The sequence below is a fragment of the Alnus glutinosa genome, chromosome 3 (assembly GCF_958979055.1).
Source record: "Alnus glutinosa chromosome 3, dhAlnGlut1.1, whole genome shotgun sequence".
Classification (NCBI taxonomy): domain Eukaryota; kingdom Viridiplantae; phylum Streptophyta; class Magnoliopsida; order Fagales; family Betulaceae; genus Alnus; species Alnus glutinosa.
The window spans coordinates 15042215-15056963 of NC_084888.1; positions in this window are offsets into that span (position 1 = coordinate 15042215).

Consider the following 14749-nt stretch of genomic DNA (forward strand, 5'->3'; position numbering starts at 1 on the left):
TCACTTCCTCGCCTTTTGCCTGATGTAGAGCTTGTGGGGCTTCAATTTGCTCCTCCATCCTTTCTTCCATTTGAGTTTCAACCACTTCTCCATTCTTCATTGTGGTGATGGCTTGCTCATGATAAGAAGTATTCTCATCCACCATGAAGTGTCCATCAAGATTGGCCACCGACTGTTTTTGAAGCTCTTCTTCTTCTCTATTGAGGTGGTTCATGATTTGTTCAAAGTGAGCATCCATCCTGGCTTCCATCTCTGCAAAGAATTGAGGGGTATATTGTTCCTGTTGAGACTGTTGTTCTGAAGGCCAGTAGATGGGAGATGGCTACTCTTCGTGAGCTTCGATCTTGGCAATGGATTCAGAGTGAGAGTTTAATGTTTGACTGAGAGAGGTCACTGTCTGAGTGAGTTTCTGATTGATCTCACCCATAAGTTTCAATATCTGAGCTTGAACGTTAGAACCTGACTGAGGAGATGGTGTAGCCTGAGAAGAAGGCTGCCAGTTATCCTCAAAGTCAGCACAATATGGAGATGATTGCCATTGCTGGTGGAGAGGATGGAAGTTAGATGGTGGATAGATAGCTTGATCATTGAACTGCGGATATGTCTGATGGTATAGTTCATGAAATTGTGGAGCATAATTTTCAGAAGCTTGAGCTTGCCACGAGATATTAGACTGGTTGCTCCATCCTGGGTTATAGGAATCACAGTAAGGCTCATTCTTCAGTCTAGAGAACTGTGTGTTCATATGCTCATAAAAATCGTTAGAAAATTGTCCTGCAGTAGGACAATCTTTAACATGGTGATAATGACTATAGCAATATGAAAATGGTCCATAGAGTGTTGGAATGCCTCCCCACATGAACTAAATTGACAAAAAATAAAAATTAAAAAAAAAATAACAAAAGAAAATAAAAACAAAGAATTGAAAACCAAAAAAATAAAAATAAAGAAACCAAAATTAAAAAAGAAAAGAAAAAAAGAAAAGAATCAAGTTAAAATCAATCTTTAAAACTTAATAACATAACCGTTTGCAGTCCCCGGCAACGACGCCAAAAATTGATGTGGTCTTTTGTTTACCAAAATATATCAATAATAAAATAACCACTCGCAATAGAACAAATCCTTATAGGATAGGGTTATGTTGAGGGTGTCGAACCTCAAAGACTGCGTAGGTGTTGCTATCAAGTTTTTCAAGATTAAATATAACTTAATTTAAAATATGATTGATTTTTGTTTATTTATAACTAAGTTAAATGCATAAAAGTAAATACATCAAAATAAAGATAGAGTATGGATAAGAGAAAGAATAGGGGATTGATTTCACCACTCACCGCATAACAATGGTCAATCATAAATTAGCAAGGAAAATTCATACTATGTATGATATAGGGCTCGTCTCACTCGAGTAGTCAATAAATTACCTCTAAAGAATAAGTATAACCCATCTTCGGTTGGCACGAACTGTCTACCTAAATTACACTAAACTAGGGTGTAGTACAATCCGTCTTCCCTAGGTATGAATTAGCTACGTCTTTAATAGGATACATACAATCAAGGGAAAAGTATAACCCATCTTCGGTTGGTACGAACTGTCTACCTAAATTACACTAAGCGATGGTGTAGTACAATCCGTCTTCCCTAGGCATGGCCTATCTAACCCTCTTGATCATATGTCAATTAAAACCGTTGTATAACAATCATTCACATAATCACAGAAAATATGAAGGATTGAGTTCAATCAATATAAAAGACTTTTTAAGACAAGATAAGAAATTCATAATGATTGAATATAAACATTAAGATCAATTCTCACAGTTATACAACCATCATGCATATAGAATATACCAAATTAAAATACAATCAAACCATTATTACTTGGAAATGGCTACATCAACACCCTATGACAAATTTAGCCGTTCATCCTGGTGTTGGGATGGCATCCTGCCATGTTCTTCTCCTCTTCAACTTGTCAGGCCTCCAAGAAGAATTTTCTGTCTAAAGCTAAGTATAAGCACAAGCACAAGCACCAGCACACATTCTCTTGAAGCTTAGGAGTCTATTTATAGAGACTAGGAGAGGCCTAGAAGCTCTTGGAATTCCAGAAAAATCGTCTCTTAAGTCTTCTTGTCCAAGTAGGAGATTGAAACTTCAATCCAAGTAGGAAAATGATTCCAAATTCGTCCAGAATTGTGGTATTTTATTGTAGGGCGATTTTGGCATAATAAAAAATCCTAATTAGAGAAAATCTATTTCTGACATATTTGTTTCATTTTTTATTATCTTTCCAATGCCACTAATTTTATTGCAATCCAATATCTGACGCAAAAGTTATGATCCAAACACTGAGACATATGCAAAATCCAAATTTGAATCCAATCCGATTTTGACTCTTAGTAGAGAAATTCTGATTTAATCATTCCCTTGATTTGATTAAACTTAACCACATCATATAGGTCTTCTATTATGATTGTTTAAGCTTAAACATATCTTCTAGGTCTTCTCAAAGTGTGCTTTAAGCCCAAAATCAATGGAATTAATTGCATCTTTATTTAAAACCTGAAAAACATTAAAACAACACAAAATCAAACAAATAACAATGCTAAGGAATTAACATATATAAGTTAAGGGGCTTGAATGTGCAACATTCGACGCTTATCAGGGCGTGATAGACCCGTTCGGACAACTAGTGGTGGATGTCCATTTGTACCTTGTTAGGGTACCAACGTTGTACCATATGTCCCACGTGATGCGCAAATCTCACAATAAGAAGGTTATAGTAAAGGATATGTCAAAAAGAGGATAGTTACGGGTTGTGCCTATTTATTGTTATTATGTTGTACACTTCATCAGCATGATTTTGTCTTAAAACTGCAGCATGTTTCCCCTATAATTATGACTTAAATTGCTTTATAAAAATACTATCTTTCCATATTGACATAATTACCATGATAATGATTATCAAGCATAATTTATTCAAACCTCATAACATTTTCAAGAACACCCATCTTTCTACATATTTCTAGCTAAACCAAGTTCGCAGCATGGACTAAGTTTCGTTAGCGATTAACTTATTAAGTCGTGGAATTATGTGTTTTATTTCCACCTGTAAAACATTATTGTTTTACAACATAACATGGTAACCCTAATAATGCATGCTAGAGTAGTTCATAAGGATTGGAGTTGTTGAGCAGAGACAAATTTATGTGCATCATTTGTGTAATGTTGTACTTCTATGAGAGAATAGTGTATTTCAACACTATTGTATTTGGAAGCTCTGATTTATATTGATGATAGAAAAAAAAAAAAAAAAAAGGTCTTTAGTCTTTCAATCGAAAAAAAAAAAAATGCTATATTTCCACTGCTTTTATTCTGATATTTGTTAGCACATGCACTTCAAGTTAATTACTAGTTAACTAATTTGGGGATGTTGTGAGTAACACTCCAAGTTAATTACTATTGTTAATTAATTTTGAGGCATTACATATTTATTGACCGAAGTTTTAAGAAAAAGTCTCATGGCAACCATGGATTTTAGCACTAGGTATAATAATCAACTATGAGGACCACTCAAAAGGTTCAATTAGAATTGGTGGCATAAAGAGATTAGGATTGATTCACATTCGACCATAGGTTTAAATTAGAGGTTTTTGTATAAGGCTATGTGGTGTGTGTAGGACTAGGAGTAACTAAGAGAGTTGGGGCTAGTGATCATTGTGTTACTGTGGATTTTACCACAATCCAAAAACAATAACTGTTAGATTTTTAGTGTTAGTAAATTCAATATGAAAACATGATTGTTTGTAATCGTTATTTTAACGGTTGATTCGGGATCAAATTGAAGTTGAAGACATGAAAAATTCAAGTTTGTGAATGCTATCTGGGAAATACCTTGTTGGAGTAAAACAACCATATCTTTTGATTCTGACATTTAATTAAGACAAGCTTGATGGCATTGAAAATATAATTCAAAGGGATACAACTTTATATTTCATGAATATTTTTCAATTCAGAAGTTTACGAGGCCAAAATGAGCAGTCAGTAGAAGTTTGGAAAGCTGGAACAGAAAGTTCCGTGCGCTAGCCCGTGTGCACATGTTTGGACATGATGAGTAACAGAGAGTTCCATGCGTTGGTGTGTGCGTTGGTGTCCAGACATGAGGCTGTTATAAGGACTGAAACTCTAAGGATGTTCAAACACCTTATTAACCTATCTGGACGCCGCTTGCTAAAAATTGAAAAACCCTAATCAACTTAATGGCAACAAGCACAAAAAAAGAAAAAAAAACAAATAAATGTAATTTACTCTTCAAACATAAACCACAATAAACACAACCAAAAATCAACATAAGATTTTAGTTATGAAGTGGAAACCCTTTGAAACCTCAAAGGTAAAATCACTCAAGGGCAGCCAAACCCAAGAGAATACTTCACTATAGGAGATCAAAATATAGACATAAACACTTACAACCCTTTGTAAAGCTAAGACTCTGTATGTCAACAAGATCCATGCTTGCTTTTACTCCACCTCCCTGCTGGTCGATCTTCTATACATGAAATACTTATAGACTCTCTACTAGACTTTGAAACTAAAAATAAATAGACTCCTAAATTAAATGTGTGTGTGATAAAAAACGTTTGAAGGAAGTGTATGGTGTGGTTTGAACAAACTCAACTTAAAGAAAGTGAAAGCTACAATGGCTTTACACAAAGCTTTCTTGGCACAACAGTGGAGAAGTTAAGCAAATCTTCACAAGAGGTTCTAAGACTCAAGAATAGTCTGAGCTTCTATCTTTACAAGAGAGACATCTATTCTATTTATAGGGAAGGGATATTAGCATGATCATTGGGGATTCATTGCTAACTTTTTTGACAAACCCAACAACGTCAACTTGAGTAGGTAACAGTCCAATTGACGAAAATTTATGTGATAGCCAAGGACACCACATCAAGGTGATGGTGCTGGTAACAGAACTTTTTGGAAGTCCTTGGAGCACCAACGTTAGCACGTCCTAGTAACGTCTCTCGTAACGAAGCTCTCTGGAAGGGCAGTGTCAACACATCTAGGTGATGTCATGTAACACCCAGCCTAAACACGTGATAATTATATTTTTATAAACACCAAAAATTTACAAAACCTTGAGACCTTTTAAATATTTTAAATTTATTTTTTATATATATATAAAAAATCCCTCATTAAAATGTTATAACATGCAAGCATATAAAAATGTTTCATGAATTGTATTTAAAAAAGGTAGTATTTTAAAAAAAATGAAGCCTTTGTCATTGATCAATCGGTCCCATGTCGAATGAACGATACACAGTTGTCCACGATCAATCGATCCCACATCGAATGATCGATGCGCAGTTGTGCTTGAACAATCGATCTTCAACGGTCAAATGATCAATGCACAGCTGCATAGAAATTTTTTAGGGTTTTATCATATGTGTGTGAGAAGAGTCCTATTTAAGGACTTAGAATGAACCCTAGGTCCTAAAAACTCTAGGTCATCTTTAAAGGGAGACTGACCCTCAGGATGAGGATATTTAGGGTCTTGGACAAGGGGGTTTTAAGGAATTTGGCATGAGAGGTAGGTGTAACCGCTATGGTCTTACCCCGAACATAAGTGGTCAAAGTGATAGGATCCTTCCTAAAGGCAGAGATGTTCGTATAGAACTCACGAACCATCTCAACATAGACCTTGGGAGGTGGGGAGATGAAATAAATCCATTCCCTAAAAGTGAAAATCTCAGAAATCAATGCAAAAGACTCAACAGAAAAATCAAGACTAGTTATCGTACGTTAAATTAGGACGGTGAGGGAGCCGAAAGTAGTCTTGAACAGCTTTGCAACCTTTTTGATGAGGAAGCACTTCTCAAATCCTTCATCTCTAGTAGAAGAGTCAAAAAATGAGGAAAAGAAGACATGTGCAGTGGAAGGCCTCAGATTTTGAAGCTTCTCAAGTCTCGGTTTCTTCTTTGGGTTTACTCTCCCCGCAAGAATCTTCATGTGCTTTTGAGTTGGTGGAGAAGTCTTAATTCCCGCAGAAAAGAACCGACCCAAGCATTTACAAAAAGTCTCCAACAACATATATAAGAAATACACAAGGGCCCTCCAACAAACTCAAGTCTACCCTAAATAGACTCACACTAAACACTAGGCAAGGATGCAAAAGAGTCATGTTATCAAAACAAGATTGGCAAATGCAAGGTATCTATTAATGAGTCTAAGATACTCTAAGAGAAATCATGTTAAAAAGAGATGAGCAAGCCATCCTTATAAAAATGAACCAACCAATAAAAAGCAAACCTCAAGTTTGAACTCCAAACTTGCATATGAACACTAATGACATTAACTGCAAAAGAGAGTATGTTGATTGACCAAACAATTATGAGACGGGTATAAAGCAAATCACCCAATAACATCTCAATGTGAAAATCCCTAAACTAAAATCAAAAGACCCTCAGACATTTAAAAAACTTAAGAGCATATGCAATGGGAGAACTAAGCATCCAAATTGACATGGACGACATGATGCCAAGATACATATCATGAGAAAAATCAAGTCAAATCATCCAAACATGTCATGAGAGGAAAAACCCCAAATTCAAAAAATATGAAACACTAGGTTTTTCAAAATTCAATCTCAATGCAATATATCAAAGGATATGAAGGAGAGATGCCGAATAAAAGTAGCGCGTTCAAAACGCATGAACAGATTGGAGCAAAACATGCTCAACTCAACCTAAATCACAAAACTCCAAATCCAACATAAAAAATAATAATAATAATAATAAAAATAATAATAAAAAAAACCCTAGGTTCATAAGGAATGTGAAAAATGTAAGAAAAAGAGAAGGGATTTGCATAAAATACCTTGGGTTTAGACCTAAATGAGAGATCAAAAAATGCTCCAAATGAGAGAGAAGTCAAAATCCAAAACAGAGAGAGAGAGAGAGAGAGAAAATGGAACCAAAAGAGATTTGTAAAATAGTTCAAAATCAGTCTCTTAAGATTTCGTAAGGACGCTTAACAAGGACGCCTTATGCTCCACGGGTTTTTAGATGAAACAAAACTAGATGCAACCGTTAGCATGTAAGTAAGACCCGTGTTGATATCCACACAAACAAAAACCTCCAAAAGCTTAAAAACAGCACCAAAGAGAACTCTCTCAAAAAAAGAACCATCAAATGCCTAATTAAAAGACACTTAATCGACACACATGTGTCAATCATACAAGTGGAAAAAACCCAAAATGATGCCAAATGCGAATAATATTGTGTCGGTGAGGGTGGGTCGTTACACCTTAGGCTAACTATAGGGGGTGGCCAAGCCAACCCTTTTCATGAATTTAATTTTTAAAATTAGTTTTTAGTTTTTATATATTTTATTATGGGTGACACATGTTGCTATATAATTAACATGGCAGATTAATATAATCCAACAAGATTGTAGACGAAAGTTGATAGTAAAGACTTATTTGTCATTTTTGCATACTATAAGGAGCTCTCATAACATTTTTAAACGACATGGAGTTCATTGCAAATCAGTGTAACCACAGAGAATGAATTTGCATTTTTCCCTTTAAATAAAGTTTGATTATTTTGGTCATACGATTGTTTATTTAATAAGGTATTGTGGCTAGGACTGGTGCATAAAAATTAGGGTTGTGTACGTGTTGTGAATCACTTTTGGAGTTGTTACGTTTGGAAAAGGCGGGATTTTTACGATTGAAATGGAAAATTGAAGAGAGGGGTTTGTTGAAATTGGAGGGGTTTGGTACATTATGATTATCATAATAGTTTTGGAGAAATAGGGACGTATTGTTGTGTGATGTGTTGAAAAAATTGGGAAGTTGTGATTAGTGTTTTGATAATTAAAAGAGGAAAACTAGGATTTTTAAAGTTGAGAAGTATCACATAAAAGTTGGTATTTTTACATGCATATTTAATGTATAAACATTGCATGGGACTAAGGATGAGTGTTTGATGTATTAGAAATGAAGTTATGTAGGATTTTCATAAGAAAAAAAATGAACTCTGCATGGAAAACGTATAGACGCCATTCAATGTCCATCCGAATGACATACATGTTAAAATAGAATTATAGAGACTTGTTCAATATCTAGTTTGGACATTGTTCTGATGAGGTTAGCAACAAAGAGTAGATGTGTAAACGAGCCAAGCTTGAGCAAGTAGTGCTTACTCGAGATTGGCTTGTTTGATTTTTTTCTCGAGTTCAAGCTTGAGCTCAAGCTTGACACGAGCCATTTTTTTTAATGTTCAAACTCAGCTTGCCAAGATGTAATCCTTGTGCGAGCTCAAGCTCGATTACTCAACTCGAGTACTCCCTTCACGACCCTAATTCCAAGATGTATTTCCTATGGTCTCAATCTCCGCAACAAATCCGAATACATGGAAGATGATGAAAGGCCACTATCTTCTCCTCTTGCTTTGATGGAGGCGGTGTTTTCTAAAAGCTGAAGGACGACTTGGAGAGGTTACCAGAGGATCGTAGGCCTGGAGGTGTTCGACGTGGCCTTGCTCACCAGCTACAGATGGCACATACAAATGGTTGGCTTTCACACAAAGAGAGAGAGTTTCAGTCATGAGGAAGAGACCTTTGATAGGGAGAAGTTCAAAGAGCATACAAAAATGTAGAAGAGGAGTAAAAAAGGAATGTGGCAATCAAGGGAGTAATGAAAGGTTGGCAGCATGTTGGGAAATGAAATATTTGAAACGGCTAGAGGAGTGAAATAAGGTGTGTGTCTCGATTCAAGTGTAGCAGATTATGATGAAGTTGGGAACTTGCATGAAACAGCTAAAAGGCACTAAGTGTTAATAACAAAGCTTGTGTTTTGTATACAATGGTTGGCATTTTGTATAAATGATAAAGCTGTGCGTTTTGTAATTGTAGGTGGGTGGCTGTTGTTGGGACTGGTGTCCAAAAATTCAATTGCATTGATGTTGCTATTCTATAATTGTATAATATTGAACATTGGACATATACATTATTTTTTTACATGTACATATAGGTTTGAATATATAAAAGATTGTTCGTAGTCGTAAATGAAAATGGGAAATCCATCTAGACTATTACATGTCAACCTTAACGATCTATCTTGATTAGGAAAGGAAGGACTTCGGGTTGATATGTTGGAGTAAGAGCAAGGTAGTGTTATGCACCAAACGAACTACGTAAGTCATCATTCTTTCAACGTTTTGATAAAGAATGATGTACGTGCATGTTGACTTATAATAGTTACTCTAAATCCTAAGAAGATTGTGAACTCAAATGTAAAGTGTGGACCACTTTGATGTATAAGAATGAGATCAAATAAGTGGTCAACATATCTATGCGTTGGGTGATCACATATAGTATTGTGGGAACACCTTCTTCAAGAAAGAATCCAAATCCTTTGTCTTTTATAAGGAATATTCTCCTTAATGTAGATTTAATGGGAATTATTATCCTATAGCTTGGGCCTAAGTGTTTCAGTGGTATTTAGTGAAACTTTGTTTTGTGCAATGTGAAATGAAATCTCACAAGGTACAAAAAATGATATATTATGTAATTAAATCAGGTTATCAAGGAAAATAGGTAGTGAACAAAGTAATAGTGTATTGACTTTGGTTCGACTATAGAATGATTCCATAAAGGGGTAATATGTAATAAATAACTTTGTCATAGGGATTGATTCATTAACTTGAGGAGAAATTACATTTTACCCCCTCTGAAGTATCCATCACTTGGCGTTTTGGCGCCCAATGTACAAAAAATGGTAGATGACTCACCCAATCTAGCCAACTATTGGCACTCAATACCATCCGTCCACTTATCCGTCACTTTGGACGGAAATGAACATCTCATTCCAAAATTGCCCTCTGTACGACCACGCTCTTGCCGCGCTTGCTTCATCGATCTTCTATCGTCTCCCAACTACCAAGCTAGCCCTCTAGTACGTGCCTCTCACCCCCAGCACACGTTAGCCTCCACCAAGTCCCAATCTAATGTCTTCAACCAAAACAAATCAAACAACGTGAACGCTTTAGTTTTTGGTTTTGTTTGTTCATTTGCTTAAAAGGATGGGCTCGGAGACCCAGGGCTTTGAAGAGGGCCATCTCTACGCGTCCAAGGAAGAGATGGGAAATCTCATGCTCGATGACCCGTTAAACGACACCAAATCGTACTCGAATTACCAAAGCACCATGTCATCATCGATGATCTCCGAAACGCACCACCCTCTCTCGTCGTAGATTACGTAGTTTGAGTAACAGCGAAACGTGCTACTTTCCTACCATTTTCAACTCTATAATCGACGAAAAAGTGAAAGTTATTTTGACTAGATTCCTTTCTTTTTGAAACTGTTCTTTGTCATAGAGAAACTATTCTCTACCATGAAGAAAGTTAACGTGAAAAGTGGGGGTGAAAGTTCAAAGCATCCGCGACTCTCTTTAAATCCTCTCTCTTTTTTACTAGCATTCTCTGCAAAATTTCTCAAATCTTTCTCCTCGACTAGGTGTGTCAACAGTGTGGAGGCTGTGCTTTCTCAATATAAAGTCAACAAGTGACCCCCAACAAATCCGATCCCCTGCTCTCCCCCTGTTGTATCGAGATCTTAGAAACCCTAGCGGTCCAACCAAGAGATCATATTGAGCCGCCGGCTTATGCCGACATGATCTTTAGTCCGTTCGACGGTGATCACTTCGGGGACGTCAACAGCTTCGAGAGCCTTAGCCGGAATTCAGACAATTTTTGGAGGTTTTCGAGATCACCAGGCTCTTCGTCCTCGGAGGCGATGGCGTTAAGCTCGAAGTACATTAAAATCACGATGTTGAATCCGCAAAAAGAGCAGGAGGCTTCAAATTCGATCGTCTTGGGTGGTGGTACGTACATGACGTACTCGATCACGACGAGAACGAATGTGCGAGAGTTCAGAAGACTTGAATTCAGTGTTCGGAGGCAGTTCTGGGACGTGGTGATGTTAGCAGATAGGTTGGCCGAGTCGTACAGAGGGCTCTTCATTCCGCCTAGGCCGGACAAGTTGTTTTGAAACAACGCAGTTTAATCGCACGTGGGCAATTTTGGAACAAAATGTGCCTGTTGCACATGACCTCCTTTATGTCCAAAGTGACGGATAAGTGGACAGATAGTATTAAGTGCCAATAGTTGGCTAGTTTGAGTGAGTCATCTACCATTTTTTGTACATTGGGCACCAAAACGCAAAGTGGTGGATACTTTAAGGGGTAAAAGGTAATTTTTCTTAATTTGAAAATGCATATTAGAGTGCAGTCACTTTTGTTTAATGGAATCAATTGTGATTAAATAGCGTCATGTGATATTGCCACAAACCTATTTGAAGCTAATTGTATTTTTCCTTTTAGGTCCCTATTTGAGCTTATGTAAATTAACTATTTGTTTTAGGCCTCGATTATGCATTTATTAATTTGGATTGTTTTATTTGATAAAACATGGGCTAAAGGAATATGATTCTTAAGTGGCTTATTACTTAAAGATGATTGGGCTTAGGAATTTAGTTCATAAGGACTTAAGCAATTAAAGATTTTTGGGCTATTGGAATTAATTCCAAAAGGCTTAAGTGAAGTTAAATGAGCATTGGGCCTTAGGGATAAAACTCAAGCCCATGCTTGAGGGTAGGTAGTAGTGGGCTAGGGTTCTAGATGCGGGGAGAAAATATTCTCCCCATGGCTGGGTGGTGTATTTTCTCCACTTGATTGTGCACCCTATAGTCTAGGGCTTAGAGTTCTAGTTCTATTATGGCTCCAATCCTATTTCTGATACTGTTCCAATTTATCTCCTAACCCTATCATAAGCGTAAATTCAATTCTATAAATAGATGGCCATAGTGAAACATAATTTGCCGTATCAAAGTTTGTGAGTCTATACTCACAGTCATATTCAGTCATCAGAGAGAAGATCTGGAGGTTTAATCAAGAACTCGAAGAACATCAAAAACGTGTTTTTGATTATTCAACCTGCAAGGAACAACTCAACCAAAATCAAATAGCCCTAAATGCCTAGGAGAGGCCAAATTCAATTGTAAGTATCCTGAACATGTTTATTTATTTTATTTAGCCTTTTTTATCTTCAAACAAAAAATTTCCTGGGATCAGTATTCTGCTTCGCTTACTCTATACATGCATGATCCCCAACAGCTGTGAACAAAAAGGGAAATTTATTAATTTACCTTCATTCTTTTGTTTTAAAATAAAATAAATTAAAACTTATTATGTTTAAATATCAAATATGTAATAACTCCAAGGAAACCAAGCATCTTCCCTAACAAATAACAAATGGCATTAGACTCAATAAAGCACCCTCTGACCAATATATAAATAATAATAATAATAAAGTATCTACGTAAGATAATATTGACTTCAAATCTGAATGCATCTTTCTTAAGAAGATTTTTTTTTTTTTAAAAAAAAAAAAATTTAAAAAAAGGTAAATTACTTTACAAGAATATATCCTCTTTTTTGGCACCTCACATTATACACACACACACACACGATATATATATATACACACATGAAACAAAAATCTATCTAAACTAGTAGAAAAATAAAATCAATTCAAACAAAAATCAATTTCCACAAACAAAACAATTCCCCGGCAACGGCGCCAAAAACTTGTTATGAGTTTTAAATTTACTCATAAGAGCGCAAATCGTTTGCAATATAGTGTGTGTGCAAGTGCGAGGTTGAATCCATAGGGAATTGCGTTGCGAAAATTAATCTCTATTTAAACTAATCATATTTTAACCTAGTTCCAAATTTAGAGGTTTTTAACAAAAGAAAACATAAAACTAAATAAATCAAAAGATAGGGTTCTAAGGTTCAATAATCCACACCAACCAAATCATAGCAATATATTCTCATGTTCATCAACACACATTTGAAGATCTCACCAAACAAATCTTATGTTTGTTCTACTTTGCTTAAAAAATCGTTTAAATCATTCAATGAATCCATTCTTTGAACAAATCACAAAAGATACCCGGTTTTTCACCAAATCATCAAATGTACCCGTTGAACGAAACACAATGAATACCCAACGTTTTGATAAATTAGAACCAACCAAACAATTGAATGAGACAATCTCAAATCATTACTTGTATCCGGAAATCACAATAGATATCCAAGAATCATCTCAATAATGTAATGGAAGTAGAACAATTAGAAATTAAAAGCCCATAATATCCAATAGTATAAACTAGCATGAAAACATTGTTGCTCTTCAATGGTGAGGCTTCATCCTCAACTTTAGTTGAAATTTTAGCCTCTCATAGCAATAGAAAGCATAAAAAAAACTACAAGTATGCATTAAAATCAAAGAAACTTACAAAAAATTGGAGTTTGAGGTCTAAATCAACCCAAAAACCCTAAAATACAGTGAGACCGACCCCTTGGGCGCTCTCCTAGCATCCTTTCTGAAAGAAATGAGAAAGGGGGTATTTACAGAGCTAGCTAGGGTTTTTGCAATTCCAAGTCAGCATAAGTGCGCTCGATCGTACTTTATGTGACTCGAGCATTCGTCAGGGCCTCTGCGGCGCAGTGCACGGGCGTTGTGCTCGTTGTGTGCAGGGAACGTGCTCGAGCGCATCATGCTACGCTCGATCGAAATCAAAGTCGCTCGAGCGAGTTGTGCTGTCTGATTTTCATCCTCTCCCCGCTTCTCTGCAATTACACATGAAAAACGCCATTTTTCTCTCAATGACTTGCAAAACACAAAAACAAAAAAACTAGCCAAAAACATTAGAAAATAATAAAACTAAAGGTCTAACTAATGTAAATTAAAGGGGTCCAAATATACAATATTTGGCATTCATCAGGGTTCGTGTCAGTTCGACTGACCCACCAACTCGTTAAAGGTCAACCCTGACACGACTCATTTAACTAATCAAGTGACACGACACGACCCGTTTTATAAACAAGTCGTTTTGGGTTGGCTGGACACAACTTGACACGCATAAACATGTCATGTTGGGTTGACTCAAACAAGACTCATTATTTGAAAACTAACTCAAATAGATGAATGACCATTTTGACCTGACCCGTATAACTCGCATACTTTACTGTTAGGCTTAGATTATTTTTATTTTTTTTATTTTAAAATGATTTTAGTATACGGATCAAACAGGTTATCCATGGGTTAAATAGGTTGACTCGGGATTGACCCATTTATTAAATGGGTTAATTTTGGTTGACCTGAATTGACCCGAACTCGATTATACAAAATCAATAACCCTCTAATTTCGTGTTGAATTTATGAATTGTATAAAAAATTGTCAATCCTAAAATTAGGCCTAAGAGGCGGTCAAAGGAGAATTGAGTCCTTCCTCTAGTTCGACAACGACCAAACTTTTCTTAAGCAGAGACAAGGAATTTAATGTGGTTTGGACTAAAGTTGATTAAGTGACGTGGCGACTCTAGACATTTTCACATGTTTTTTTTAGCAAATGACATCCTCCCATTAAAAAATTGGTGGGAATAGGAGACTCCCATTTAAACTTATGCCGCTAATATCTTAACCTTTCGGATGGTTAAAGAGGAGGAGATGTCAATTTTATATTAAGAAAAACTTCACTTATAACCCCTGATCTTTTATCATTTTTGAAATTAAGTATTCAAACTTTAAAAACTATTAATTTAGGGTATCCATCTTCTTCTTCTTCTTTTTTTTTTTTTTTTTTTTTTTTTTTTTTTTTTTTTTCAATTTTAACCATCCGTTA